Raw genomic sequence first — 26,099 nt, 5'->3', positions numbered from 1 at the left:
TCCCATCTCCCTGAAATCCAGGACGAATGAAGACACAGAGCACAGGAATGGTCGGCCGCAAGCACGCCTCGTTTGCACTCGGACTTTGGAGATTTCCTAGGGATGACTCTTTGGAACGTTTCCTACTTTGTTGTGGCACATTTCCTCCACAGCGTTTCATTATTCGTGTTGATTACCATGAAGTAATTGGCGAATTTTTGCATATATGACAGGCAGTTGTACGTGTGGCTGAGTGTTCCTAGATGACTAAAGTTGGACCCTTGTTTCGGGGTGCTCGGTGGTTAGTTAGGAGATAGGGTAAGTTATTCCCGTGTGACCTGATTCCTACTGCCAGCATGAGACGCCGTTCGCGAGGCCGTGGCTTCCTTGTTTATTTATGTAACCAGCCAAAGCTTTTCCTCACCACCCAGACTGGCATTTCCACCACATTAACAGATAGCAAGCCAGACTCCCTCCATGTGACCCTTCCCACCTCACCCGTCCTGTCTGCCTGGGAGAGACACCGCCTCTTGTCTAGGACTTCAGGAGTTGGGACACAGTTGATTTTTGTTCCCACGGACAACTGCGACTCGGGCGCGCCATCAGAACGCCCGGGTGGATGCCGGAGCAGACGTCGAACCGTTTCCTCCGGCATCCCGGATCTCAGGCCTGCTCCCACGACTCCGCCCAGCTCTGCCTCCTGGGGTCTGGGGCCTCCCTCTCCCAAGCCGGCCCGGAGCGCCGAGAGCCTCCGTGCTACCTCCGTCTGAACGCCCCTGACCCGCCATGCTGCCCCTTCCCTCCCATCCCACCCCCCCCCCCCCCCAGCTCTGCGGAACAGCCTGACTTCCTCAGTGTCTCCCACTCAAGCCAGAGATCGCACTCCAGTAGTCCTTGTGTGTGTGTGTGTGTGTGTGTGTGTGTGTGTGTTGTGTGTGTGTGTGTGTGTGTTTCAGGCCTTCCAAGGGTTTGTGGAACATGGACGGAGGCGCAAGAAGGATTGTGAGTTTTATTCACAACCGCTCCTCTCTCGGTGCTACATCACTGGAGAGCTGAACTCCTTCTTCCCTGGACAGCAGTCTTTTGTGGGGGGAGAAAGAGAAAGGAAAACAGCAAAACAGAAACAAAAATTCGCAGAAGTCTGAGGGAAATTAAAGCATAGAATCTTACAGCTTACGCGTATACATAGTATTTTATAGCGCACAATGCCAGTGTCTCCATTATTTTATCCTAAGAGCTGCCTTAAAGGGAAAGGACGCCCCGCAGATGTTTTGCTTAGAGTCAGTCGGATTTCTGCTCACTCAGTACGGCGTTTACAGCTCCGCATGCCTCTGTCTTTCGGGTTTATGATTCACGTAGAGCGCTGCTGTTTTCTTCGTGGCGAGAATCCGCCTTCCCTCATCCTCTTTCCGTTCTCTGTCATTGCTTGTCCGTCTCTCTGATGACCACACTGTCCGGTCAGTGCTTCCCTACCAAATCCACACAGGCGGACCCTGCCAACTGCCAGCTCCTCGGTCCTGGGCCCCTGGCTTCCGCGCTCGGCCCGGTCTCACTCGGTCTGGCCTGTTACCAACAACGCTCTGGCTGTCCCTGTCAGTGTGGTGTGCCATGCCGAGTGGCACCTGCCATCAAGCAAGGCCAGATGGGAGAGAGCGAGGGAAGAGGTGACAGTGCCCCACAGTAATGTACACTTTACCTGACTTATGTAACTGTAACCCCCTTGTACATCACCTTCATAATAACAATAAAACGTTAAAAAAAGAAAGGCCAAGGGTATCAAGTCTGTAACGACAGACGTTTTGTGTGGAACTTTCTGATCCACTTTCTGGTGCTCTTGTTTCTAGAGGCTCAGGTGGTTGAAGGAGGAAGTAGAAGATGCTGTCAGCCTTTGCTGAGATCCAGAACTTTCTCTCCACAGGGAGAGAACTTTCCCTCCACAACCACCTGACCACTCTGTCACTTCAGGCTAAAGGTTGATTAAAAGGTGATTAGTCAAGTTTGGACACCGGTGGCTCACACCTGTCATCGTAGCTACTCAGGAGGCTGAGAGCTGAAGATCGAGGTTCAAAGTGAGCCCAGGCAGGGAAGTCCACGAGACTCTCGTCTCCAATCAACCACTCAGAAAAGCTGGACGTGGCAGTGTGGCTCAAGCGGTAGCGCTCTAGCCTTGAGCACAAAGAGGCACCGGGCGCCCAGGACCTGAGTTCAAGCCCCAGGCCCCGCAAAAACAACAAGCAAACAAGCAAATAAACAAAAAGGGTGACTAGTCGGGGCCTAGACGTACTGAGTGACTGTTGCTTTTCAGGGTGCGGATGCATATGTGGAGTGAGTGTTGTTGTGGAAGGAGTGACTGTTGGGGGGATGGCTATGCGGGTGGATAGGCCGATGGATACCTGGGAGTGACTGTTACTTTTCCGTGTGGATGGATATGCAGGGGTGAGGCTTATTCTGAGCCTGGCTTTGGAGCCCTTCTCTCCCGACTTCATCACTAACACCATGTGCTGTGTGCTAGAGCCTTGGTCTGCCTGCCCTTATCCTAGGCCCAACCCTGAGTAGTTCAGGTTGACTGTGTCTTCTGAACCTCAGTGGGCTGCCACACGGAATAGAGCAATGTTCTACTCACAGGCTTCAGGAGGCTGTGTGGGAGGACCACGCATGAGTGTGGAGTCTACTACAGTGCTCTGTGTCCACGGGCCTGCGTGTCTGTGTGTCCACGGGCCTGCGTGTCTGTGTGTCCACGGGCCTGCGTGTCTGTGTGTCCATGAGTCTGCGTGTCTGTGTGTCCACGGGCCTGCGTGTCTGTGTGTCCACGGGACTGCGTGTCTGTGTGTCCACGGGCCTGGGTGCCTGTGCGTCCACGGGCTTGCGTGTCTGTGTGTCCACGGGCCTGGGTGTCTGTGTGTCCATGAGTCTGCGTGTCTGTGTGTCCATGAGTCTGCGTGTCTGTGTGTCCACGGGCCTGGGTGTCTGTGTGTCCACGGGTCTGGGTGTCTGTGTGTCCACAGACCTGGGTGTCTGTGTGTCCACGGGCCTGGGTGTCTGTGTGTCCATGGGCCTGTGTGTCTGTGTGTCCATGGGCTTGCGTGTCTGTGTGTCCACAGGCCTGGGTGTCTGTGTGTCCATGAGTCTGCATGTCTATGTGTCCATGAGTCTGTGTGTCTGTGTGTCCACGGGTCTGGGTGTCTGTGCGTCCACAGACCTGGGTGTCTGTGTGTCCACGGGCCTGAGTGTCTGTGTGTCCATGGGATTGGGTGTCTGTGTGTCCACGGGCCTGCGTGTCTGTGTGTCCACGGGTCTGGGTGTCTGTGTGTCCATGAGTCTGCGTGTCTGTGTGTCCATGAGTCTGCATGTCTGTGTGTCCACGGGCCTGGGTGTCTGTGTGTTCATGGGTCTGCCTGTCTGTGTGTCCACAGGCTTGGGTGTCTATGTGTCCACGGGCCTGGGTGTCTGTGTGTCCACGGGCCTGAGTGTCTGTGTGTCCACGGGTCTGGGTGTCTGTGCGTCCACGGGTCTGGGTGTCTGTGTGTCCATGAGTCTGCGTGTCTGTGTGTCCACAGGCCTGGGTGTCTGTGTGTCCATGGGCCTGCGTGTCTGTGTGTCCACAGGCCTGGGTGTCTGTTTCCACAGGCCTGGGTGTCTGTGTGTCCATGAGTCTGCGTGTCTGTGTGTCCACAGGCCTGGGTGTCTGTGTGTCCATGGGCCTGCGTGTCTGTGTGTCCACAGGCCTGGGTGTCTGTGTCCACAGGCCTGGGTGTCTGTGTGTCCATGAGTCTGCGTGTCTGTGTGTCCACGGGTCTGGGTGTCTGTGCGTCCACGGGTCTGGGTGTCTGTGTGTCCATGAGTCTGCGTGTCTGTGTGTCCACAGGCCTGGGTGTCTGTGTGTCCATGGGCCTGCGTGTCTGTGTGTCCACTGGCCTGGGTCCCTAGGCTGTCTGTAGAGCCTAGAACCGGAAGATTCATAGCCACCAAGCTATGAGCAGTGGAACAGAACACTGAGAAATAATTTTTTTTGTGGCTTCTATACCTAGCAGTTCAATGAAAACACTTCCACATTGAATTTATATAACCCCTGCGTCTTGTCCAGACTCTACAGTTTAAGAACTCCTGAGTGCTCTTTGGTTGCTCTTGTAATCCGAGAACAATGCCGAATGGTCCCAAGCGCATCACTTCTGATGCCGCGGTACATGGAAACACACGGGAGGCTTCCCCTCACCCCGTGGCTCTCCCGCAGAGCCTCCCGTGATGAAGCCGCTCTCCTCCCCTCAGCTTCCGTCTCCTTAGGAGGAGAGGACGAGGCGCTCTGACCTGCCTAGGAGGCTCGCGGGGACCTGGCCGCGGGTGTCTGGGCTCCCGGAACACTTGGCTCCTTCTGTTTTCTCTCTAACCCTGCGGGAAGGTTTCCATTCCCTCCACCGTGCCTGCTGTCTGGTGGCCACTTCCTGGAACACTCTACCACGCTTCCCTTCTTCCCACCTATCTTTAGGAAAGCCCTCACTAGATCAAGCTCCTTTTCCTCTGTATCCTCACAGGGTCCTCTCCATGTCTTTCCACCACTTCATCGGGCTGTGCATGTAGGCGCTGCTCTTTGCTATTGCAGGCTACGTTTTCATTTATCTCTTAGCAATCCAAGCGCCAAGAAGGAGCACTGAGATGGTCTCTGTATTCTCGGGCCTGGGAAGGACCTGGAGTGCAGCTGACCATCCAGGGATTCTCCAGGACGGGTGCGGGGCCCAGTCTGTGCCCGCTGACTTGGGCTGGCCATGGCTAGTGGACTCTGAGTGGATCTGATGTCCCCAGCTCTGTGGACATAGACGTTGCTCCCTTTCTCATGGTCTCACACGTATGGTGTTAACCCCTGTCCAGGCTCTCCACGCTGCCTGCCCTTGGTCCGGCCCCATCTCCATGGACTCCATCTTCTCTCAGCTTCTGGTGCCAGGCACAAGGACCCACATCACGTCCTCACCTCTTTCTCTTGGGTTTCTACCATTTTCTTTTTGGTCACTGACCTCTGCTATGTACCCCGAGAGCCAGTGAGCGCCTAGGAGCAGCCCTCGTGTCTAAGTGATGAGTAAACTTGCAGTCTGCAGCTGAGCTGATGAGGACTGGGGTGATGTAAACATGTTGGAAATAGGAGTCCTGTTCACCCAACTGCTGTCATTCAGGAAGGGAAGCCGGGAGAGAGCGGAGGGACATCGAACACAGTGACACCAGAAATGAGGACCACCACCCATTGGCACTGCTGTATGCCTTCCGTGTTGTGGACTGTGCCACATCTATCGCCACAAAACGCAGGATGGTTGTCCTGATTCCATCGTTTCTCAGTTTAAGAAGGAACATAGGATTCTTCCCATCGCAATTCCAGCAAGAGGCAGAGCTCTCTGTGAACTCCTGTAGGCTTTGTGCCAAGCTATATCCTCAGAGGTCATGGTCCCGAGTCCACTATGCTAAGAGGACCGGGCCCTACACCCCGTCCGGTCTGTCACAGGGGGCCACGCCTTTGCCATCGCCCACCCTGCACACAGGGAAGCCACCGGAGTGAGGTTCAGACCCAGCTCTGGCTGGCAATGGCCACAGCAGGGAATGAATATGGCCTGAATGTATTTTGTTGCTTAATCCCTAGCAACCACGAAGGCAATTACCAGGGCTCAGCATATCCAGGGTGGGATCCGGCAGGTTCCTCTCACCGCTGTCAAAGCCTGGGGCGGCTCAACATCGCAGGCTTGGAAGTCGTGGGGGCTAAAGCCATCCTGCCAGCCGGGGCCGCCACCTGGGCTCTTCTGCCTGGTGGACAAACCCTTGACTTTACTAACGGCAGCAGGTGAGCTCGCCCTCCAACGTCACCTTCCAGTGTCCCAAAGGGCAGGCATTCCCAACGCCTCTTAAGTCTCAAATCTGGGTTTTCACGAGACTTTCATAATCGCCATTCTGGTAAGACAATGCACCTCCAAATAGCTCAATGGACACTTAATTAAAGTATCTAGTGATTTCCAGACACAGAATGAGGACACATGGCCATTATCGTTTTAAAAAATCTTTTCACAGTGCACCTATGACATACTACCAGTATGACTACAGGAACAAGTTGCAGATCAAAGCATATGAATCACTTGCTTGAGTCCCTAAGAATGGCACATCTCCAAAGAGGACACAGCAGTTCAAACCAGGTGAGGTAACTAGTACTCCGGTGCTGTTCCCCCTTCCTGGAGGGTCTCTCCACTTCAGGGCCCTTGGTCACTTAACAAGGGACTGGAGCCCATCCCCCTGCCTATCTGTTTTCCTCCACTCCGTTTCCGTTTGGAGCCCCTAGCATGGTGCTGGAAGCCGCGTGCTGTTCTTGGTGGCGAAGAGCCGGTCCTCCCATCCCAATGGGCTTCTGGGCTGAGGGGCAGTGAGCTGTGGGCCCAGGGGCCTGGTGTGTGCAGGACCCTGGAGAAGCAGGAAGGACGGGGGATGGGAGAGCAGGCGGACCGGAGGACAGGGATGAGGAAGGAGGCGCCCAGGCGTGGCCTGGTGTGGCTCTCGGCTGTTTCTGAAGCCCCAGCAGCAGGTGTGGTTGGGACAGTGTTAGTTTCTAGGCTGCTGATCACCTCACAGCCATCTATATATATATAATCAAACTGAATTACAGAGAGGTTACAGTTTCATACATTAGGCATTGGATACATTTCTTGTACTGTTGGTTACCTCGTCCCTCATTCCCCTCCCTTCTCCCCCTTCCCTGCCCCCCCCCATGAGTTGTTCAGTTCATTTACACCAAACACTTTTGCAAGTATTGCTTTTGAAGTTGTTTGTCTTTTTTTATCCTGTGTCTCTCGATTTTGGTATTCGCTTCCAATTTCCTAGTTCTAATTCCAGTATACATGGTTTCCAATATACTCAGATAAGATACAGAGATAGTGTAGGTACAAGCACAGGAAGGTGACACAAGAAGATCATCAATAATAGAGGCTACAGATACACATGGCACATTGAAAGTAGTTACAACTGTGATATAACAATCGTTTCTATAACACGGAGTTCATTTCACTTAGCATTAAGGTTCAGGGCTTCCCACCATGTTTTCTCGAATGTTGGGTCCCAAACTTATTTTGACAGAGAATCAGACTAGGAAAAGACATTTTTTTTTTTGCCCAGGGTATACAAATGCAAGTGAATATTTTCCTCACACACAAGTCTTGTAATGGATTCTACCATTCTGTCTTCTGTTTTACTTACATACACTTTTATTTCCTTGTGATGAATGGATTCTGGCTATAATTCAGCAAGCAATCTTGTGACTCGTTGGATTGGGCTCTGGGCTTCGGGAAATAGAGTTGTAAAGTAACTCGGAAATCCCCGAGTCCCTCCAGACGGCCCAGACGCACCTCTGTGTGCTGCTGAGAACTCAGGGCCGAGGCGCTCATTCGAGGCACAGCGCCCCAGCTCCGAGGGGAGCGGCCCTGCACAGCTCCCTGTGGGGTTTGCACATGGGGGCAGCTCCTGTACCCAGGCTCTTTCCCCCGTTAGACCAGGAAAAGAGAGCTGGACACGTCACTGTGCCCACGCCTGGTGCAGCTGGCTGTAGAGCGGTCTGGTGGGTTGTGTGTGGCCGGGAGATTTTTCAGGTAATTAGACGAGAAGCCATCCCTTTGGGCTGGCATAGCGTGTGTTCATGGTGAGCTCATTTAGAAGAGATGACATCGTGTCTACACGCTCTGCGTCGTGTGTTCTATGCATCTCCCTCTATCATTTAGATCATCTTCTATCTCATCTTCATACGTTTACTATAGAAAATACACGGTGCACTATGTTATCACACATATGCATATTATATCTGTGTCATATGCACACAGAGGATGATATTTCACATGGATACACTATAACAACACGGTGCCTTGTCTTAGGGTTCCATTACTAGCACCCCACCACAGCTCAGGTGCTACCTGACTCTCTCTCTCTCTCAGCTTTCTTGTTCTCGATAGAAATGACTAACATCTAGTATCATGTAAATTTTATTTAGTATTTTTAAATCGACTGTATTCTTACCAAATGTAAGTTCTGAAAAGTCTCAATTTTTGTACCTATTAAATAATTCACTACTCGGTAGTGCCTGGTATATACCACATGCTTATGATTTATATTTATTGACTGCATGAGGAAAGAAACTATTAAAGGTTTTCTTGGGCTGGAGACACAGTGTGGTGGTAGAGTGCTTGTCTAGGAAGTGTCTGACTCCATTTCAATCAATATCCCTGAATCTGTTTATAGAAGGGTTGGGTAGTTTAAGTAAACTATTACAACTAAGTAACTTAAAGAGATCGTATTTAAGAGCATTCAGTTGCTTCTTCTCGCTCCAAAACGTGACTGGATCAGGGCAGAAGCTCTTTGCAATTACGGTAAACTCTTCCTTTTTATTCCCATCGTTCCCTTCCTCCACTTGTTTCTACCTTTCAGAACGCACCATACACTCTGGAATGCACCCTGAGTAGTCACGGTACCAGGGGATGGAATGATGCATGCACAGTACCTAGTGCATGGCATAAGCGCTGGCATGGTGCAGGAGAAACGTCAAGATTGAGCTTGCTATTTGAGAAGCACAACCTTCTATGTCTGTGCAAATAGAGAGTTATTTTCATTTAGCTTCCAGGCTGGCCAGATGGGAGAACCCTGGAGACAGCTTAGAAAACAGAAGTAGGAATCATTTCCTATGGCTTATCGATGCGCACATCCAGGGCGCCATTGAAGGCGGTAATCATTTGAAGAATAGAAACACACATCTGCGTTTGTCTCCTTCAAGCAAAAGTGCCCAAGTGTGGAATCTCCTTGACGATGCTGTTACTTCATCCCATTGATCACCTGGCTTGATCAATAGGTTGAAGATTGAAGAAAATAAATCAATAGACACAGGGAGAATTTAAAGCTCTGTTTATATAATCAATTGATTAAGGAAATTGATTTGAAAGGATATGAGCAAAAGGAAAGAGCTTACAAGAACTTCAGGAAAAAATAGCAACATTTAGTGGGGGAAGATATGAATGTCAGCCGAGATTCTTGGTGCAAATGGATATAGAAAATGCAAACAAAGTGTACATGTATGTGTGTTTAGAAGTATGCACTTAATGTAAGCTGTGTGTGTGTGTGTGTTGTGTGTGTGTGTGTGCTTAGTGCACACTTAAGGACAGGCAAGTTACAGTCAGGTGTGAAAGCCTATTTTGTCACTCCTCGGGTGCTGGAGTCTGGACAGATCACAGCCCCAGGCGGGGGGAAGGGCCGGCATTTCCTTGGAGAAGGTTGGAGGAGCAATTCCGGTTTCTGGTGAGAAGCAGCAGAAAGCGAATCTGTTCCATAGCCAGGAAAGACGTCGCCTGGAGGAGAATGGACGGCCGTCGGCGGCCACCTGGTGAGGGCCCGATTCCCTCAGGAGAATCCCCGAAGATGGCCCTGCCCGGCACTCGTTAGGAACATGGGCTTTGTGGAAACACTCTTTCCTTGGGTACCCGACGTGGATGGTGGGCACGGCCACTTGCGAGGTACGGCTGGACGGAAATGATTTTCCGTTATAAGATCCAGCTCCCGGTCACATGGCGCATTTGCTGCGCGCGGAGCCTGGAGAGGCTGGTGGGCGGCACGATACTGCTGAACTCCCCCCTCCCCCCCACTGTGGTCTGTGGCAGTGCTGGGGTTTGAACTCGGGGCTTGCTTGGCCAGCCGTGCTTGTTGCTGCGGAGGTGGAGGTGGCTTCCCCTCCCCCCCCCGTGCTTCTGCTCAGGATGACTTGTAACCCCGCTCCTCCGGACCTCAGCCTCCTCAACAAGCTAGGCTCATCGGCGTGCGCCCGACTCCTCTTCCTTTGCACAGGTGGACCCCGGTTTCCTCATCCATGTGTGTTTGGTGGGTGGAGAGTTGTTTCCACCCGCCTTGTCTCCTGTGAGTACTTGTGCATCCACACGGGAGAGCCGGGCACAGAAAGACACATGCACAGGACTCTGTGATGGAGTCTCTGACATCGTCCGTCCGTGGAAGCAGAGAGTGGAGTCATGGGTTTCTCAGGGGTGGGGAGCGTCAGCCTCAGTGAATCCAGATGGGCGAATTCCACACTTCTGCACAGACAACAAGGCACCCGGAGCCAACAACCAGGCCTTAAAGAAGGATTGCCAGGGGAGATGGTACATCGCCTACCACATTACTTTTGTTTGTTTTCTGTCCCTTTGTGATTGAAGATTGACGGGTCAGACAAGCTAGCGCAGTCTCTCTATACCAGAGCCATTGCTGATTGTCCTGGGCGATCCTCTCTTCCTTTGGCCTCTGTGTGGTTACAGGATTTTTTTTTTTTTTAAAGCAGCATTTTTGATGTCTACCCAGTAGAATTCCAGTAACAGCCTCTCAACTGTGTTGGTCAAAATGTCCCCAGGTATTTCCAAAGTCCTCAGGAAAGGTTTGCCCTTTACGAGTAACTGATTATAACAGATATTCAGAGATATATAGCAGAGAACGCCTCTGCCCCCACTTCTGTTTTGTTTTGTTTTTGTTGCCAGTCCTGGGGCTTGAACTCAGGGCCTGAGCACTGTCCCTGGCTTCTTTTTGCTCAAGGCTAGCACTTGGCGACTTAAGCCATAGCACCACTTCTGGCTTTTTCTTTATGTGGTGCTGAGGAATCGAACCCAGGGCTTCATGTATACCCTGAGGGGAACACTTTACCACTAGGCCATATTCCCAGCCCCCCAGCCCCTGATCTTTTTTTTTGTTCAAGGCTAGCATTCTGTCACTTTGAGTTGTAGCTCCACTTCCAGTTTTGGGGTGGTTAATTGGAGATGAGTCCCATAGACTTTCTTGCCTGGGCTGACTTTGAACTTCAATCCTTAAATCTCAGCCTCCTGAGTAGCTAGGATTACAGGTTTGAGTCCTCAGCACCCAACTGTGTCTTTTGATGATCACACATGATTCTTTAAGAGAATTGCATACACATCTCACAAAAGTGCTTTGTTTCCAGGAACACATTGAACAAGTGATCTTCAAGGCCCTTTCAAGGTCAGTGTTTGTAAATGTGAATAGAGAAAACATTTTGATATGAAAATGACTCAGTAACACATGATTGATGTTTATAATCTCATGTGCCCTCGTGGATTATTGCTTTGATAATTTTGATGTTCCCGCAGAATGGTATTGAGTTTTGTAGTGCTAGTGCTTTATTAGAATGAAATAAAATCCATTAATTCTCTGACCATTTGGCTAACGCCTCTGACACTAGCTTCTGGTGAGACTGTGACTGCGTGACCACAGGACAGATCCCCTTGCAAGAAACAGCTGGCTACAAAGAGACAAAACCAAAAGCCACACAAGGAAGCCTAAGCCTCACATAGACGGAGTGCACCTGTGTGAGAAATAATCAAGCAAAGTCAGGCTTAGGCTTCGAGAGAGAGAGAAAAAAAAAAGGCTCAGGGACAGCACCCAGGTCCTGAGTTCAAGCCCCAAGGCTACCCCCCTCTCCCCCCCAAAATCACCCGGGCACCTTCTAGTTAGGAAGCATGAGGCCATGAGTTCAAATTGCTGTACTGCTTAAAACACAACAACAAACCCCAGGACATTAACACTGCCATCCCTCTAGATGTAGGTGCTTGGTCCCCTGAACCTCAACAATGGCCTAATCCTATAAACACTCATGTGTTAATAAAATGACATGATACTTTCATCTAGGAATACATATCTTACTGCATACTGATTAATAGATTCCTGGTAGTACCTAATACAGTTTTAATCTGATGTAAGTAATAGTTATACAGTGGTGCTGTGGCTGAAGTGATAGAGCATTGTTTACTTTTCCATGGATCCCTTCCTGCTATTATTATTCATTACAGTATACAATATTTGCATATTCAGAATATATTTTATCAAGGTTGCATTTTAAAATTTTGCCACTTCTCACAAAGCATAGGAGACCTACTTCAAAGTATAAGTGCTATTATCCGGAATGACTTCCCTGAGAGTCCTTCCCCTCTAACAACTCTGGCAAACTTCTCAGCCATTACTGAGGCAAGACAGAAGATGCTTTCTGAGACAGACAAAAACCTGTAAGAATATGTATTGAATTCAAAGTTAGCATTTGAAGTACAAAAGAAAAATATAAATACAAAAAGCAACAACCACATAACTGTGTGAGTGGGTGTGTGGATGCAAAGTAAGAGAAAAATACTGAAGCTCACATTTCCACACCTCCTTAAAGGTAAAAAACTCAGGCAAACAATACTTGCCACAGAACATGCTAATTAATTTCTAAAATAAGAAAAAGGTATCTTCGTCTATAAGGAACTGCTTCAATATGATATAATCTGTTCATTAAGTTGCTTAAAGATGTTAGACGGGAAAAATGAAGCAAAATACAGAAATTATGCCTATCATGAGCAGGTACAGATTTGCTTCATTGTCCTCCTCTAAATCATATAAGAAATGTTTGCACAGCTTGGTGCTGGTGGCTCATGCCTGTAATCCTAGATACTCTGGAGGTTGAGATCTGAGAATTGTGGTTCAGAGTCAGCCTGGGCAGAAAAATAAGGATGGAGCCTTATCTCCAGTTAACCACAAAAGCAAACAAAACCAAAAGTGGAGCCCTGGCTCAACTATACTAACCTTGAGTGAAAAAGGAACACGGGGCTGGGAATATGGCCTAGTGGTAGAGTGCTTGCCTCGTATATATGAAGCCCTAGGTACGATTGATCAGCACCACATGTGTAGAAAAAGCCAGAAGTGGTGCTGTGGCTCAGGTGGCAAAGTGCTAGCCTTGAGCAAAAGCAAGCCAGGGACAGTGCTCAGGCCCTGAATTCAAGCCCCAGGACTGGCAAAAACAAAACAAAACTAAGGAACAGCACCCAGTCTCTGAGTTCAAGTGCCAGGTCTGACAAGCACACATGCACAGACAGACAGACACACTGAAATATTTAAATAAAATGCACATTGTATGAGATATTATAAGTAATGGAGAGGTGATTTCTTTTGTATGGGATATGGAAAGGCTAGTTGCATACAGAAGGGAATTGAACTACTTCTCATGTTGGTGTCCACAGGCAGTCCTGGAATCAAATGCCCCCAAAATTATTATAAAGGTGATGTACAGAGGGGTTATAGTTACGTAAGTCAGGCAACGAGTAGAGTATACTTATTTTTGGATGTCAATCAACATATTTTTTAAGTAGTTAAAATGTCTAACTTCAACAAAACAAATTGGCATACCCACTATAAGAGTTTCAGGAGAAACTAAGATCCTTGCTGCTTTTCTGTATGAGAATCTGCATTCTTTAATTTTTCCTTTTTTTCTGAGTTCATATGACCTTCCTTTGGGTTACTAGCTTCTACTGATGCTTCTTTGAGGTTCGATTAAAATTTTCTAGGAGAATGAATGGGGTTAACTTAAATCGGCTATTTTTGGTTCTATCAACTATGAACAATTGATGGGTCAAAGTCGTTCAAAGAAAGCTTTAGGGATCCTTGACAATTATGCTTCTTATTTCTTTGGAATATTTAAGCATTTAAAAATATTTTCTTCCATGTCTGATTTGAAAAAGCAACCTAAATATGTAGGCAAAAATAAAGAATCTGAGGGAAATCAGAACATCTTATGCACTGCTTTATCCCCCAGTCTCTGAAACAGCAGAGTAGAGCTTTGCATTCATTAGATCCAATGAGTAAAATTTTTTTTTTTTTTTTTTTTTTTTGGCCAGTCCTGGGCCTTGGACTCAGGGCCTGAGCACTGTCCCTGGCTTCTTTTTGCTCAAGGCTAGCACTCTGCCACTTGAGCCACAGCGCCACTTCTGGCCATTTTCTGTATATGTGGTGCTGGGGAATCGAACCCAGGGCCTCATGTATATGAGGCAGGCACTCTTGCCACTAGGCCATATCCCCAGCCCCAATGAGTAAAATTTTGGAGAGCAAGCCCCGTGCTTTCTAAGGTATGCTGCACTGGAAAGGACTTGTGTCTGCAAATGTTAGGGGAAACACTAGCTGAAAACTCATATTCGGAAATTATTATTCTGTGAATAAGGTACTGTGACTCATATCTGATGGTTGTTTGATGAACTTCTGACTGTATTCTACTCTGGGGGCCATTTCATTACAACCTGAGTCTGCTTGCCTGTAGTTTCTCAGTGCTGCGAAAGAGACAAAGACTGTGTCGCATTCACTGTTACCAAGGTTTTTCGGAACTAATCCTTCCCCTTAAGGATTTCTTTTATTCATATACATAAAATCTGGTTGGCTTAACCTCTCTCTTGCTATTTTTAAATGGGACATCTTGGCTAGGGTAAGATCCATCTGCAAAATCCAGTCAGTTTCTATTTCAGCCTGTTTCATTTTGGTCTCAACTGTACCCACTCTTCTAACTCCTAACACTTTCCTGAAAATATAACAGGAATATTTTTCTGCTGCTAGTCTTGGTTTTTGCTGTCTCAGCTCTTCTACATCCATTATCTACTATTTATCACCTTTCCAACTTCCAGGTTTTTATTCCTCCTTGCATTATGAAGGCTATCTTTGCTTGACATAGTGATGTAGGTTGGCATTTGGTTTCGTTAAGGATTTGAAATACATCGTACCATGTGCTACTTTTGTTTTCCATTTACATTGAGAAACCTGTCTTTATTCTAATGGGATTGATATTATTTGTAACTTAATGCTTCTCCAGGTTTTAATATTATTTCTTAATATGCACAATTCTTGTCTGTTTTTATTTTAAAGCCCTTTTGTATCTGGATGTCTGTCTCTCTCAAGACAGAGAATTTTCTGCTATTATTTTTTTGAGTACAATTTCTGTACTTGTGTCTTCTACCTCTTCTTCTATGCTCATGCTTCTTCAGGTTGGTCTTCTAATGTTTTGCATGTTCTGTTCATATTTTCAAAACTTTTCATTATTTTTTAACCTAAATATTCTAATTTTATTTTAAAATCCTGATATGCTATCTTCAGCTTGATCCAGTGTATTGATAAGGCTTTCAAATACATTGTTATCAGACTTAATGAATTTTTCATTTTTAGAATTTTTATTTAATTTTCCCTATCCAGGGTGTGTAGATCCTTATTGAATTCCTCTTTTGTGTCCTATATTATCTTCCTTATTCCATTCAAGTCTCAATTTGTATTGGCTTGTAATTTATTCAGGTGCATATTCATGATCTCATGTTTGTTATCCTTCTTATAGTTGCACTTTTGAATGATTTTTCTGAGATTTCATCCACTTCAGTATTATTAGTGCACATTAATACAGAATTGTGGTCTTTTGTAGGAGTCATTATTGCCTTTTATCATTTTTTAAAATATATCTTCTGTTTTTGTGTTGGGGATTGTATATCAGAGACTAAGTCCTTAGTTGGAAATTATAACAACCTGCTGTCTTTTAGTTGGATAGTTCTCAATGTTCAGACAGGATTATGCTCCGTTTTTTGACCACAAGTCTTAATGTGTAATTCAGTAATCAAACTTTCACACAAATGCTCAGGACAACCGGTTTGATTCCCAGCAACACTCAGGTGGATGAAAAACAGCTGGAGTCTCGCGTGGTTCCTGGTGGATGGACTGGAGCGTTGGGATGGCTCTGCCTTGGAGCTGGTTTCACCTTGGGCATTTCCCTTCTTTGTGCGTCGGTAGCCAATGCAGATCGGAGCGGGCTTTGTCGTTATGAACCTGGCAGATCCCCTTATTCTAGAAAGTGTTCAGTTTCTTTTCAGAGTGATCTGCTTGTATAAAAGGGGAGCTCTCTGTACTCCAGAAAGTCTGGAAAATACAGTTTACATTCTGTTCCATAGAATGTACACATTAGATAAAGGATGAATTGAATTTTTTTTTGGCCAGTCCTGGGCCTTGAACTCAGGGCCTGAGCACTGTCCCTGGCTTCTTTTTGCTCAAGGCTAGCACTCTACCCCTTGAGCCACAACGCCACTTCTGGTCATTTTCTGTATATGTGGTGTGGGGAATCGAACCTAGGGCTTCATGTATACGAGGTGAGCACTCTTGCCACTAGTCCATATTCCCAGCCTTTGATTTTGAAGCTGCGTTTTAATTTATCTACCATCTATTTTGCCATAGTATGCATAATTAGTACAGTACGTTGTCACGTTCAGTCAGTCACATGAATCCAAGAGATGATGTCAGGTGCTCCTGCGGAAGTGGCTTCAGGCTCAGGGAAGAAGCCGCAGGAGTGACTTTCCCTTGCTATTGCAGCCAAAAGATCTGTGAGCCATGGATTCTGGTTTTGTACGTTGGCAATGGCTGTTCAGTCATGAGCCCTAGTGTAAACACCAGAAGTCTGGGACTTGTTTTCTCTTGTTATTGATTGTTTCCCAATCAGGGAGGCTTTTCCATGTGTGTTTTTCTCCTTTTTCCTTAAGCCACCCATCCAATGGGGCCTTCAAGTCAAATACACTCAAGGACTTTTCATTAGAAGGAAGATTTGGACTATCACAGGGGGCAGAGGCCATTTGTCCTCACCAGACAATGGCTTCTTAGACACCACATGTTTTAATAATTTAAGAATTAACAATAGGTAGGATGCAGTTTGAAGGAGAGGAAATAAGTGCAAAGAGATGGAAGCAGACGGGAGACAGAGGTCTCTGCTTCTCCCAACCCGAGCTGGATTTGAGTCTTCATATAGCCACAACTGGTCTCAGGGTGGTACCTTTAAACTACATTCTAGTATGTAAGAGTCACTCCCCAGGAGAGGGTTACACTGAATCTGGGAAGAAATTAAAAAAAAGTATCATCTCATTTCTTGCTTGTTGACCCTCCGTATCAATTAACACTAAAACCCAAAGTGCTTCAGTATGGCCCATCCCGATGCAGAACAAATTGAAGCTACTTTATGCCACTGAAGCACGTTACTTCAAGTAACATAGAGTTGTTAAAAGATTTTCAACATTAGAGGCTCTAAATAGATTTTAAGGTTTGATAATAAAAATTTGTGCTGAAAAAAGAAAAAGCAATCTCTGCTAGGATGGGCCAAGGCAAAAGTAGCTCAATATCATCCTTTCTTGTTGACCAAACTTCAAAGGTATACATGTGTAGGTTTAGGTTACCTGAGGCAGAGCCAGGACATGTGTTTTCCTTTGTAGAACAAGGCAGCTTGTGTAACTTGTGCAGAGATCACAGTTTGCCTTTACTTGTACAATCTGGTGACTAGGAAAATCTGCCTATGGGACCATTTCTTTTCAGAAAAGATCTATGACCATGTTAGACATCGTATGGATTGAGGGTTTTTGTCTGTCCAGAATTCATATGCTTGTAAGATAATGGTGTTTGGAAGTGGAACCGGGAAGAGGTGGTTATTATCCGATGAAATCACGAAGGTGATGCTGAGGAGGAGATCAGCAAGGTCATGAGAAGAGGCAGAGACCAGAGCTAGCTCTCTGTCACTCATGCCATGTCTCCGAGGAAAGACACCAGTCAGCAACTCGGGACCAGCCTGCTTAGAACCTTGATGTTGGATTTCCCAGCCTCCAGAACCGTGAGAAACTATTGTCTGCGTTTAAGCCACCTCGACGGTGATGTTTTATTTGTTATTCCAATCAAGATTAATGGAGAAATACACATGATTTTTCAAGTTGGGAGCAGAGGCAATCCCTATGTCTACTCCATTTTGTAGTTTTTCAGAGAGAAGACCCTGGCCTTTAGTCTTGTGTGAAACTACATAGGCAGGTTATGAGGAATTAGAAACTGTACCAGCCAGAAATCGAGGAATTTGGTATAAAGTGTTCTGACAAAGAAAACACTATGGTTTGAAATGCATTATTTTTTCTGCCTCTTTATTAAAAAAAAACAAACTTTAAATCTCTCTCTCCTCTATTTACCAGTAACTTTTTTTTTAGGATCAGACTATGGTTTAGGGTTTCATAAATTTAACTAGTCAGCGATGGCATAGCAGCTGCTTGTTTCCAAGTAGCTCTTTATATACTTCCTGTCTTTCAACTCTCGGATAGTTTCCTTTCTAGGGATTCTAATTCATCTTTTTTTCATGTTTAATATTTTACTCTCTAGGAATTTGGCTCTGAGCCAAATGACAATGTTATAAAAAAAAAAAAGCTAAAATGCATATGACAAGCAGCATCTATTTGAAGTACTTGAAATAGCATAGGTGTCTTCACGCAATCAGATGACTGAAACAACGGGTTATACATACTCCTAGCTCAGTGCCCCGTGTGCAGAAGGTAAAGCTCCCGGTCCCTACCCTGACTGAGAGGAACACTGCCGATAAGATCGTGTTCAGAGAGGTAGACTCCGCTTGCAGAATGACGGCGAAGAAACGGTTCACAGTGGGCCATATCTGAGCTCCAATCTACTTTCTACTACTGCTGCAATCTGTGACTCTCACACACAATAAATCACAAAAGGAATGAACCTCCGTGAGTCCTGAGCGCCGAGCGGCAGTGACGACTCTGGCCTCATCGGGTTTCTGTGAGGTCCTGTCTGTTGGGGCTGGTCTCTCGCTGGGCTGCACTGCATGAGGACCACACTTTCAAAAATGAAGTCAGCCCGGAACACATCTGCGTGGCACTGAAGAGGGGCGAGAAGCTTGCCTGGCACTGATTCTGGGGTGCGTGTGTGTGTGTGTGTGTGTGTGTGTGTGTGTGAGAGAGAGAGAGAGAGAGAGAGAGAGAGAGCACACCTGTCTGAATTGCCGAGGAGCAAGGTCAAGCAGGTCACAGTGACAGGACTGGCCTTAGGCCAACAATGCCATGGTTGTTGGTTCACACCCTGCCCGGTGCAGCTGGCCCCTCAGACTCCCCGGGAAAGGAACGGTCGGATGCAGGGTTTCGACCCCGACACAGAGCCAACCTTGGCACAGGTCCTCCCACCTGTGCCTTCCAGGTTCATCGCGCCCATGTGGAGAAAAGCGCAGCACACTTGGTTTGAAGCCCGGAAAGGGCATGTGGTCAAGTCCCCCGAAGCCCAGGAAGCGTTCTGAGACCCACGGGGCGTGAAGTGGCGGAATACCTACCCCACATACGTTCACTGTGTTTCTCCCGTGAGCATGTACCTGCCGTAGAGGTTGGGTCACAAATTAGGCACGGTGAGCATGAAGGAAAAGGGCAGATAATAAGATAGACAAGTTACAGCAGTAGAGTACAGTAGCAGTTATTTAAGACTTAGAAAGAATAATTTTCTTTTGTAGTTTTTCCACCGTGTATGTTGGGATCACCGTGGAATATAGTAACAAATTGAAGAAAGTGATCTAGCAGGCTAAGGAGACCACTGCCGGCTCTCTGCCTGTGTCCATTGGTCAGAACACAGATCCGTGCTTCCACGTGGCCTGTAAAAGGGCTTGGGTAGAGCCTCAGCTTTGAGCCCGGGCGGAGGGTGCCCATCTGCCCATCCGAGTTCTCTGTGACCAGCTTTTCACTCCTGCCGCCCTTCCCAGAACACACCGAGCTCCCCAAGTCAGTTTCCGACCCCCGGTCAAGTCACTCAGTGAGCATGCTCCTCCCATCAGACCCGGAGGGCTCCTCCAATCAGACCCGGAGGGCTCCTCCCATCCGACCCGGAGGGCTCCTCCCATCAGACCCGGAGGGCTCCTCGTGCTTCGGTAGGACACCCGCCAGAATCCCCAGGATCTGCGTCGTGTTAGCACCACCACCGTGGGCCCTCTGGTCAGGTGAAGGAGAGACAGAAATCCCACCCAGCAGGGGTGTGGAAGCCCCCCACCTTGGGAGGAGCCTGAGTTCCCTGCACGGTCCACGTGTTCTGCGTGGACGGCTCTTCTAAATTCCTGTCCCGGAATTGGACATTGCCTCCCAGGAGGCTCTGCCTAACTCCCAAGACCACGACAGAAGGAGGGCAAATTCTGGAAATTTCCCCTGTTGTCAAAGTCTAGCTGTGACCAGTGAAGGACTGGGGACCTAGAATTCACTGACAAAAATCTCACATGGTCAAAGATGTTTTAAACAACAACAGCAACATCGAAACCAGACCTTCGGTTTCTTTGGCAGTAAGTTAGCTCAAAAATGTAGTTGGCATCTTTCTCATGCATTTGCTAGTCAGCTTATTTGTTAGTAATGATATCCATGTTCTCTCTCAAGATACATATGGCGACTCTGCTTCATTTCTGTATTTCATTACCCTCAGTCTCTCTCTTTCAATGAACACACTCCATTGCTAAGGGCAACAACAGAGTAAGATATCTGTCTAAATCTGAGGACCTCACGGCCTCGTTTCGAGACCTCGTTGACTCTGACTCTTTAAACCGTCACCTCTCACGTTAGGACACAGAAGCCCTTGAGCTTCTCCACCCGGCTACTTGTGAATGTTTGGGTTGTTTTGAGGGCTGCTTTATTTCTACAAACCTACAAATCTCTTTTATAAAATCTTGGCAACAGGCCTCGCTGCTGAAGGAGTCCACAGTGAAGTCCCATCCTTCGAGTCCTTCGTGTCCCCACCCGTCCAGTGAGAGGAGAGGTCACGTCGTTATCCCTCCCGGGTTGGCGGTCCTTCCTTCTGACCCTGTGGAAACGCAGCCAACCACAACCCCCCCCCCCCCCCCCCAAGACCTGAGCGGACACGAACAACTTCCTGCTTGTTGCTGCCGGGTTCCCCCCACGCCCCCATCTTCCAGAGGAGTGGTCAATGAAGGCAGAGCCCACGTCTTTCTTCAGCCTTCCAGTCTCTGATGCCATTTTCCTTCCCCACGGCTGCGCAAACGCAGGAAGTACAACCAGGGCACCACAGGGCTGCACGGCCGCGGGCCGAGTTCCAGCCGCTCGGCGGGGCTGCGGGGGCCGGGCCCGCGTGGGGGAATCCTGGAAGTCACGGGGCCTCCCCCGGGTAGAAGTCCACCGCGCTGGCCCTCGCGAGCGCAGCCCACGAGGCTTCCCTTCCCTTGGCCGCATCTCAAGCACGCGGCTCCGGGATGGAAGGAGGCCCGGCTCGCTCGGGCCGTCCGCACAGACGGAAGGCACGAGGGCGTGTGCGCGGTTGATCGCCCCGCGTGCACGAGGGCGCCACCTTTGGGGTCTGTATTGCCTTCGGGCAGGATGCAGACAGAGGCTGAAACTCCCCTCCCGCGTCTCACGTGTCCAGAGAAAGGAAAGGGCCGGGCGGGCGTCCGCCCCAGGGCCGTCCTTCCCAGGCGGGAGGGGGGCTCTCCTCCTCTCTCCTCTCCCAGCTGCTGGGAGGCCGCAGCCCCAGCACGCCTCGCCCTCTCCTGCGTCCTTCCGGGTCTGGCCCCGTCACGGCACCGTCCCCCCCACCCCCGCCTCTGCCCCTCGTGTCTGCGTCCCTTCCCCTAGGGAGGTCAGGCACACAGGACCGGGCTCACGTCCTTACCCAGTCCTCAGATCACGTCCCCCGCGCTGCCAGAACTCCAGGTCGTATCTAGGCTCATCACTTCTCCTCGGACCCTGCCAAACATGAGGTGCTGTTCAGGGCAGGACATCAGCACGTCCCCCCGGGGTGGCGTGGTAACAAGGCTCTCACGAAGGGTCTTTCCCCCCGTTGAGAAGGGTCCCAGATGGGAATGGGCACAGACGGCAGGAGGGCGGCTGTGACTCCTTACCTAGCTTCTCCTTCGGGAAGGATGATTCCGGAGCAAACGGCCTGTCAGTCACACAGGGTTTCCGGACGGAACTGTCGGCTCCAACGCGCCTCTAGGCCAATTGTAGTTTGGAAGGACGGCCCCTGAGGGAGGCTGTCGGGGCCATGAGGGGCAGGTGTCTCAGACGTACTGAGTTAGCCTCTCCGTGCCAGGGCGGGAAGTCTGGGCCAGGGAGAGCGCTTGTCTTTTCTCCTTTGTCTTCGCGAAGCATCGGCAGGGCCTGGCTCCCCGTTCGAGCTCGGGGTAACCTCACCACCAGAGCCGTGCAGCTCAGGGGTCCGGGTTCGAGCTCGGGGTAACCTCACCACCAGAGCCGTGCAGCTCAGGGGTCCGGGTTCGAGCTCGGGGTAACCTCACCACCAGAGCCGTGCAGCTCAGGAGTCCGGGATGCTATCTCCCTACCACGGAGGTGGGGATTTAGCCCTCCCCCCCCCCATGAGCCTGTGAACCAGTCTATAATGCACGAATGGCTTTCATAGAGTGGAAGGTTTGCTCTAACGGCATCCGTGAGAAATAATGGAGCTCAGTGCCCACTAACGCTCGGATCAGCACCAAAAATCTCGGGTACAGGTCATCCTAATTAAAGAATTCCCATCTTAAATGACACGTGCACGCACACATACACGTACACGTGCACACATTTTATTTTCCTTTAGGAAGTGAATAGGCAGGCTTAATTCATAGCAACATTACTTTCTCAAACAGCAGTCAGGTTATATGCTGGATATAAAACACATGGTCAAAATTATGCATTTTAAAATGTAGCAATCCTATGAACATATATATATATATACGCACAACTTGCAGGACGTAATCTGGTGGACCGCATATGTCAGGAAGCGCTACTGAAACTGGTGAAGAGTTGACCTAGCAATTTTACTGATGGCAATCCGTACTAAGAATAGGAGCACTGAAATGTAATGAAAGTACTGGATGTGTTTTATGGATAAGTACTTATTGCTTCACCATGTGTAACACTAAAAAAACGAAAATATTCTAAATGTTGAACAACACGGTATTAACTAAGTAAATTATGGGACATAATTATACAGTCATTAAAGTTATGCTTATAATAAGTTTGTAGTAATAACATGGAACATTTTATATTAAAATAAAAGTACAAGAACAGGAGGCAAAATTATAGCATGATAATACTCACATTAAGTATCAATAAATCTATGAATAAAACTCTGAGAGGTAGCACACAAAAATGTCAAGACTTTAGAACTTGCAGGGGTTTACACATTTCTTCTTTCTATTCTCTTCTATTTTCCAAACTTATTACATGGAGTGTTTTTTTTTCCCACGGGAAGTACAATAAGCACTTAGAAATAAAGACACGGACGGAGTGAAAACTAAATTGCATGAAATGCTGCATTTATTAAAGAGAAGATGATAAAATCAGCGCCGCCGCGGAACTCCCGAAGCCTCGGCTCACGGTGCGGAGAGAGCGGAAGGGGTCAGGGGGTGCGGGGTCAGGTGCCCAGCTCGAAGCTTTCCCGGCCGGCCACCGAGTGCTTCTGGAGCCCGAGGGCCAGGTGGGCTCGCAGAGGGAGGCTCTTCCGCTGCCTCTCCGGGAAGCTCTGGGTGCACACGCGTCTTTGGTGAGATCCGTGTGCCGACGTGGAGGACCGCAGGGGCGTGCGGCTCCGAGAGTGGGGCGTGCAGCTCCACACCGCACTTTGGCTTTCTGGATTTAAGTCCCTAAAATCAGGTTCTGATAGGAGGGCCCGAGGAACTGGGGGGTGGGGGTGGGGAAAGCCTTTTTGTTGTTGGTGGTTTAGGCAAAGAAAGGACGAGATGATACCGGCTGGAAGAGGCTGGCGCCTTTTAGAAAGCCAGGATTTTGAGAGCGTCTGGGTTCCGGCATTTTCTCGGTGACAGCTCCCGGAAGAATGATCGAGCTATGCAAAGGGTCTTGGTGGAAATCGTGATTAGACGATACTCTCTCTCCAGGTAGCAGTGGCTCAAGCCACTGGGTGGATTGCAGTCCAAGGCCAGGCCTGAGGGAGGTCCTGTCTCAACCAAGTACATGCGTGCCAGCCTCCACTCGTGACGCTAGTGACCGTGCAAGGCAGAAGCAGGAAGAGGCTGGTTCAGGCCAGCGCCAGCCAGTGTGAGACTCAATCTCAAGAACAACCAAGAATTAACAAGCAATGGTAATGATGTTAGCGGTGTTTCCGGTTGCCCCGTGCTTGCCCCGGTCAGGGCAGCCGCTAGACTCTGTTCTCACGCCTCGCTGGCTTCTGGAGACGAAGCAAATGCTCCAGCCGGGGCGGGAAGCTCCCCGTCCTTCTGCAACGGAAATCTGTAAGTGGTCGCAGCCAACGCCACCCAGGTGAGCAGGAGAGACCGACGTTTAAGCCATGCTTTGCTCGCCTCTGAAATTATCCTTTAAAAGAACTCTCATTAAACATATTTCAGTTTCAGGCCCTTGATCATACTTTTATGTCATGGCATGTTTTTCTGCTTTTAAAGATGAAATGGGTTTGGATTTTGAAAGGTTACAACTGCTGGGAAAAACAATCCTCTCTGTACTGTACTCAATAAGAAAGACACAGATGATGTTTGGGTTCAAATCGTGTAAATGTGTACCATGCAGAAAGATCTCACCATCATATCTATATAAGATCTGAGCTACTCTTGTGGGATCTTTTCTGATTTTCCACCAGCTTCTCCTTCTCCTCCTCTTCCTGTTTCTCCCCCCTTCCTTCCTTCCTTCCTTCCTTCCTTTCCTTCCTTCCTTCCTTCCTTCCTTCCTTCCTTCCTTCCTTCCTTCCTTCCTTCCTTCCTTCCTTCCTTCCCTCCTTCCTTCCTCCCTCCCTCCCTCCTTCCCTCCCTCCCTCCTTCCCTCCATCCCCCTCTCCCTCCCTCCCTCCCTCCCTCCCTCCCTCCCTCCCTCCCTCCCTCCCTCCCTCCCCCTCTCCCTCCCCCTCTCCCTCCTTCCCTTCCTTTCTCCCTCCCTCCACTCGTGGTCCTCTGGCCTCAGGTTCTCAAGGGCTTGGATTGCAGGTGTGCACTACCACACCTGGCTGGAGCCTCCTGGTTTCTCGCAGAGATTCCGCCACAGCCCTTGGAGGTAATGGTGAAATAGGAGTCAGGGCCTCACATTTGAGGACTTGGGGTTTTCTTCCCCAAAGTTGGCCCTGTGGTGCTGGATACTGAAGTCACCTGTTACATAAAATCCCAAGTCACATCATACCGTGGTGGTAGCTATGGGTGCTCAGCTTTCTAATAAAAAATAGAAGTTTATTTGCTATCAGGATCCAAAGAGCTGACACGTCTCCCGACCCGATTCTTCCACTGGGTTCCTCGTTGCTCCTGCTTTGGACCCTTTCTAGAGGGAAGTGCTTCGTGTCACACACAGGCTTGATGTTTCTCATCTTCAAAGCATGGCTGTCTCTAGCCAGGCCTCTGTCTCCGGGCACCTGACATCTGGAAGGTTTTACATCTTGGTTGTCAGAATCAGTCCCCCGTATCCTCTCAGGATGCCCCGGAACGCAGTGGTTGAACTTGAGGCTCCGGTCTGGCCTTGGGCTCGGGGCCGGGCTCTCGGGGCCTCTTCTCCAGGTCCCACTCGTGAAAGGACATGGACCTCCCCATCTCGACGGCCACATCCGGACCTTCCTCCCACCCACTCCCCGAGTGGCCTCACACCAGACCCTTGCCCCGCTGTCCCTGAGGGGGGGCGGGGGCCGGGAGGGACAGGACCCTGTGCAGTCCTCTGGGTTCCTACGTGTGGATGGACGATGTCGTGGTCTGTGCAGCCATGGGCACTTGGCAATGGGAATCTCGGGGCGCAGCTCCCCCCTTCGCCCGTCGGGTGAGTGCCCCACCCAGCCCGGCCGTCCCCAGGGCGCCGGACCCCCGCAGCCGGCTCCTCGCATTGCTGAGCTGCGGGGGCAATGCCAGGAGAGAGAGGGGGGAGGAGAGAGAGAGAGAGAGAGAGAGCGCTCTCCTCTTCCGGCTGGAATGGGGGCGGAGGAGAGGAGCCGGTGCGGGCAGCTGCAGTTGCCTTGGAGACGGGCTGCTGGGGAGCCCCCCCCCCCCCGCCCGCCATCAGCGGCTATCCATTTATGGCTGCCTTCTCCTCCATTCCCCCTGCGATGCATGCCACTTAGAGGTCCGGGAGCAAAAACAACACATCGAATCCTTTCCCTATGCGAACAGAAGAACAGAAGTGCCATTTCGCCGGGCCCGCAGAGGTTAAGATCCTAGCGGGTGATGTGAGGTTTTGTTCGCCGAGCCGATTCGCGGAAAGCTCTCACGGCCCGTCTGCCTGGTCTCCATGGATTCCAAGTATTGGTAATTATGTATCTTCTTCTCCTCCTCTTCTTTCATCTCCTCTGCTCCCTTTTCATTTTCCACATTAAAGAGGTAGCGCTGCCCCGGAGGTGGGTGAGCGCAGTCCTGAGATCAAGGCACCGGGTCCCTTCCCAGAGCTTGGGGAGCCACAGATGGCCAGGTGTGCAAATTTACACAGCCTCTCCCACAAACACAGCCCATCAACAAAAACAAAACACATACAAGGTGCCGGTAGACGGGAAAGCGCGATGGAGCTGTCGAAGATTGTTATCAT

The sequence above is a fragment of the Perognathus longimembris genome, chromosome 8 (genome assembly GCF_023159225.1).
Source record: "Perognathus longimembris pacificus isolate PPM17 chromosome 8, ASM2315922v1, whole genome shotgun sequence".
Classification (NCBI taxonomy): domain Eukaryota; kingdom Metazoa; phylum Chordata; class Mammalia; order Rodentia; family Heteromyidae; genus Perognathus; species Perognathus longimembris.
The sequence above is the reverse complement of the archived record's forward strand: the minus strand, read 5'-3'. Positions refer to the sequence as shown.